This window comes from Polypterus senegalus, chromosome 3 (assembly GCF_016835505.1).
Source record: "Polypterus senegalus isolate Bchr_013 chromosome 3, ASM1683550v1, whole genome shotgun sequence".
NCBI lineage: Eukaryota > Metazoa > Chordata > Cladistia > Polypteriformes > Polypteridae > Polypterus > Polypterus senegalus.
In genome coordinates, this window is record NC_053156.1 from 292,913,442 (window position 1) to 292,919,441 (window position 6,000).

A 6,000-nucleotide genomic window follows, 5' to 3' on the forward strand; every position below is an offset into this window, starting at 1 on the left:
CTATGTTATGTACTCTGACACTATGTCATGTCATGTCACGTTGTGTCATGTTGTGTTGTCACATTATACTTTGCCATCTTTTTATGCTGCGTTATGTTATTGTGTTATGTATGTAGCTTTATACCATCTCATGTTATACTATGATTTATTTTGTTGTGTTATGTTATACTTTGCTATCCCATGTCATGTTGTGTTATGTTATATTATGTTATGTAACTTTATCCAATGTTATGTTACACTATGCTTTCCTATGTAATGCTATGATTTTCTGTTTTATGTTATGTTATGTCCTGTCATGATGTGTTGTGTTATTGTTACGTTATACTTTACTAGTCTATGTTATGTGGCGTTATGTTATTTTATGTTGTGTTACGTATAACTTTACACCACGTTATGTTATGCTATGCTTTGCTATTTTATGTGTCACACACATGCGACTGGGAGACTAAAGGGCCTGAATGATTGTAATTCCATGCCAGACCAGGGGGTGGCGAGGTCCACTGACTGTCTCTCTCAATCCCTTGCAGACCATTCACGGGGAATCCCGTAGGATTCTGGCGGCACTGATGACGTCACTTCCGTTCCTGGCATATAAAGCCGCCATCTTTGACTACCTAAATCAGTTCTGACCTGTGAACAACTCTCAAGCATTACCTTTAGCAGCCAGGGTATATCATGTGGGTGGCTGCCCCAAACCTGTCTGATGTCTCACCGTCATTTGTGTGACATACGTTACGTTACGTTATGTTAGGTTATGTTAGGCCAGCGTTTCTCAACCTTTGCGTATTTGCGACCCAAGTTTTCATAACAGTTTTAATCGCCCCCAACGTTTTTTTGAAAGGAGTCCACTAATACCAATTTGTTCTTTTTTAATTAATGATATATCACAGATGCATATTTTATTATACCTACTTAACTTTTATCAACATTCATCTAACTCTGTATTTATTGTTCTAGTATCAGAATGTAGTTTAAGTTCATTTGTTTTGGTTTCAATTGACGTATTTTTCATATTTTCAATTCTTGTTTTCTTTTTTTCACATCTTCGCACCCCCCTTTTTGTTACTTCGTGCCCGCCCCACAGATTGAGAACCACCATGATATGTTATATTATATTATATTTTGCTATCTCATGTTATGTTGTTCTATGTTATTTTGTGCTATATTATGTTATGTACCTTTACACTCTTCTTCTTCTTCTTTCAGCTGCTCCCGTTAAGGGTCGCCACAGCAGATCATCTTTTTCCATCTCTTCCTGTCCTCCTCCTCTTGTTCTGTTACCTCCATCACTGCATGTCCTCTCTCAGCACATCCATAAACCTTCGCTTAGTCCTCCCTCTTCTCCTCTTCCCTGGCAGCTCTATCCTTACCACCCTTCTCCCAGTATACCCCTCATCTCTCCTCTGCACCAAACCAACACAATCTCACCTCTCTGACTTCGTCTCCCAACCGTCCCACCTGAGCTGACCCTCTAATGTCCTCATTTCTAATCCTGTCCATCCTTATCGCACCCAATGCCAATCTTAGCATTTTTAACTCTGCCACCTCCAGATCTGTCTCCTGTGCCACCATCTCCAGCCCATATAACATAGCTGGTCTCAATACTGTCCTGTAGACCTTCTCTTTAACTCTTGCTGATACCCGTCTGTCACAAATCACTCCTGACACTCTTCTCCACCCACTCCACCCTGTCTGCACTCTCTTCTTCACCTTCTCTTCCACAATCCCCATTACTCTGTACTGTTGGTCCCAAGTATTTAAACTCCTCCATCTTCACCAACTCTACTCACTGCATCCTCACCACTCCACTGACCTCCCTCTCATTCACACACATGTATTTTGTCTTGGTGGTCCTACTGACCTTCATTCCTCTGTTCTCTAGAGCAGATCTCCACCTCTCCAGGGTCTCCTCAACCTGCTCCCTACCTCGCTACAGATCACAATGTCATCAGCAAACATCACAGTCCACGGGGACTCCTGTCTAATCTCATCTGTCAACCTGTCCATCACCACAGCAAATAAGAAAGGGGCTCAGAGCCGATCCCTGATGTAATCCCACCTCCGTCACTCCTACCACAGACCTCACCATGGTCACACTTTCCTCATACATATCCTGTACCACTCTTATGTACTTCTCTGCCACTCCTGACTTCCTCACACAATACCACAGCTCCTCTCTCCTCACCCTGTCATACGCTTTCTTCAGGTCCACAAAGACACAATGCAACTCCTTCTGGGCTTCTCTAAACTTCTCCATCAACACCCTCAGTGCAAACATCCCCGTTATTCTCTACTGTTGACTCCCTGACCTCCCTCTCATTCACACGCATGTATTCTGTCTTGGTGGTCCTACTGACCTTCATTCCTCTCCTCTCTAGAGCAGATCTCCACCTCTCCAGGGTCTTCTCAACCTGCTCCCTACTCTCGCTACAGATCACAATGTCATCAGCAAACATCACAGTCCACGGGGACTCCTGTCTAATCTCATCTGTCAACCTGTCCATCACCACAGCAAATAAGAAAGGGGCTCAGAGCCGATCCCTGATGTAATCCCACCTCCGTCACTCCTACCACAGACCTCACCATGGTCACACTTTCCTCGTACATATCCTGTACCACTCTTATGTACTTCTCTGCCACTCCTGACTTCCTCACACAATACCACAGCTCCTCTCTCCTCACCCTGTCATACGCTTTCTTCAGGTCCACAAAGACACAATGCAACTCCTTCTGGGCTTCTCTAAACTTCTCCATCAACACCTTCAGTGTAAACATCCCCGTTATTCTCTACTGTTGACTCCAAGTATTTAAACTCATCCACCTTCACCAACTCTACTCACTTCATCCTCACCATTCCACTGACCTCTGTCTTGGTGGTCCTACTGACCTTCATTCCTCTCTTCTCTAGAGCAGATCTCCACCTCTCCAGGGTCTCCTCAACCTGCTCCCTACTCTCACTACAGATCACAATGTCATCAGCAAACATCACAGTCCACGTGAACTCCTGTCTAATCTCGTCTGTCAACCTGTCCATCACCATTGCAAATAAGAAAGGCCTCAGAGCCGATCCCTGATGTAATCCCACCTCCGTCACTCCTACTGCAGACCTCACCACGGTCACACTCCCCTCGTACATATCCTGTACCACTCTTATGTACTTCTCTGCCATTTCAGACTTCCTCACACAATACCACAGCTCCTCTCTTGTCACCCTGTCATACGCTTTCTCCAGGTCCACAAAGACGCAATGCAACTCCTTCTGGTCTTCTCTAACCTTCTCCATCAACACCTTCAGTGTAAACATCCCCGTTATTCTCTACTGTTGACTCCAAGTATTTAAACTCATCCACCTTCACCAACTCTACTCTCTTCATCCTCACCATTCCAATGACCTCCGTCTCATTTACACACATGTATTCTGTCTTGGTGGTCCTACTGACCTTCATTCCTCTCTTCTCTAGAGCAGATCTCCACCTCTCCAGGGTCTCCTCAACCTGCTCCCTACTCTCGCTACAGATCACAATGTCATCAGCAAACATCACAGTCCACGTGGACTCCTGTCTAATCTCATCAACAACCTGTCCATCACCATTGCAAATAAGAAAGGCCTCAGAGCCATCCCTGATGTAATCCCACCTCCGTCACTCCTACTGCAGACCTCACCACGGTCACACTCCCCTCGTACATATCCTGTACCACTCTTATGTACTTCTCTGCCACTCCCGACTTCCTCACACAATACCACAGCTCCTCTCTTGTCACCCTGTCATGTGCTTTACACTACAGTCTTTTATGCTTTCCTACGTTTTATTATGTCATGTTGTGTGTTATTGTGATGTTATATTTTGCTATCCTATATAAGTTATATTATGTTATTTTATGTTATGTTGTACTGTGCTTTGTTATGTTATTTTATTTTATACTTTGCTATCCCATGCTATGTTGTCTTATGTTATGTAACTTCACACTATGTTACGTTACTGTGCTCTTGTAAGTTCTGATTTTCTGTTTTATGTTATATTATGGTCTGTAATCTGACGCTATGTCATGTCATCGTATGTTATATTATAATATGCTGTGCTCTCCAATGTCACATTATGTTTTGCCACATTACACTATTTTCCTATTGTGCAGTTATGTTATACTGTGCTACGATATGCCATGCTGTGTTAGGGACGGCCACGTTCACGTGATCAGACTCCCGTGTCGTGTAAACAACAAACAGAAAAGGACAAAATGAAAGTAAACAAACTTTATTAAATCACATGGAAACCATAAAACACTATGATTCCCTATCACAGAAAATCCTATAATAACTCAAAATACAAGTGTATATAAACATGAAATCTCTTGATTATGAAAGAAAATCTTGAGACGAGATTATTGCCAAGAGATTTTTTCAAGTCCCGCCCTCCTCTCCACCATTTCTGGTTCACGGCCCACGCCGACGGTCCTCTCACCTCTCATTCGTGTGAATGCTTTTGTCAGACACACTTCCTGCGCTCTCAGGTCTTATACATTTTTACGTTTTCCTCACTTTAAGTTCCCAATAAAAGAAGACTTATTATGTCCAAATCTTATTGAAGAATTTCATCCGGAAGGGTTATCAACAGAAGAGACGAGTACACGGCAATCCTAACACCGAGAAATGATGAAGTCAAATTAATTAACGTGACAACTGTTGATCAGTTACACAGCAAATTGGTTAAATGTGTAGCAGTAGACTAACAGTTGGTGGTGATGGTGCGGAAGATGAAAACATCAACTTACAACATCGCGAAGAATATCTAGAACCGTTAACACGGTCAGGTCTTCCACCGGCCGAATTACTGTTGAAAGAAGGACGTATCGTAATGTTATCACGTAATTTATATATGAGTGATGGGCTATGCAATAGGACAAGATTAGTTGTGTTCAAAATTGGTTGAACAATTCTGACATGTCAAATTTTAACAGACGACAAGAAAGGTAACGTAGTCCATCTTCAGGGGATAACATGAGACACCAAAGGAGATCTTGATATGCCATTCGTATTAAAACGTTTACAGTTTCCCGTTAGAATAGCTTTTGCAAAGACAATTATCAAATCACAGAGACAAACTTTCGAAAAAGTTGGTTTATTTATGAGAGAGAAGGAAACGAAATTCACTCACGGGCAGTTATACGTTGCGTTTTCACGATGTAAGTCCAAACACGGAATCAAAATTCAATGCAATATTGACAAAAAGTTACTTCCAAATACTGTTTTTACTGAAGTCAAAGTGAAAGTTTAAAAGTATTTGCGTGTTCATTTCACAAACAGATAACGCAATGAATATGTTATGGCAGGCGGCTGGGGGCTGTGCCCATCCGGGGCGCCTAGAAGGACCGGGAGAGGGACTGTGCCTCTCCCAGACCACAAGAGGGCAGCCACCCTGGTTTGTATGGGGGCCACGGGAATTGAGCATGGAAGCTCTACCCTATAGGGACCCGTGGCCACTGCCAGGGGGCACCCGGACGAGTAAGAAGCCCTGGACGTCAGCACTTCCCCCACACCCGGAGGTGCTGCCGGAAGAAATACCAGGGACACCCGGAGTGCTTCCGGGTGCTCATGCGGCACTTCCCCTACACCAAGAAGTGCCGCAGGAAGCTCGTCAGGGGGCACCTGGAGCACATCCGGGTGGGAATAAAGGAGCCGGAGTCGGGAAGAAGAGGATGGAGCTCAGAGGAGAGGAGTGGAGGTGGTGAAGGAAGGAAGGCGTTGGAAGGCCCGGAATTAAGGGTGATTGGTGCTGGGGCACTGGGTGCTGTGCAGGACTTTAGTGTAAATAGTATAAATAAACGTGTGTGTTTTGGAGCCATTGGTGTCTGGGGCTGGACTTCCACAACCTCTAGCGCAACATGAAACATAATTTACTTTCAATTTAGTACGTTTTACTATTTTTTAATATGGTCAATTACTCGCTGTAATGTAAAATAGTTAGTTCTATTATGCATATGTAACCCATCCATCCATTATCC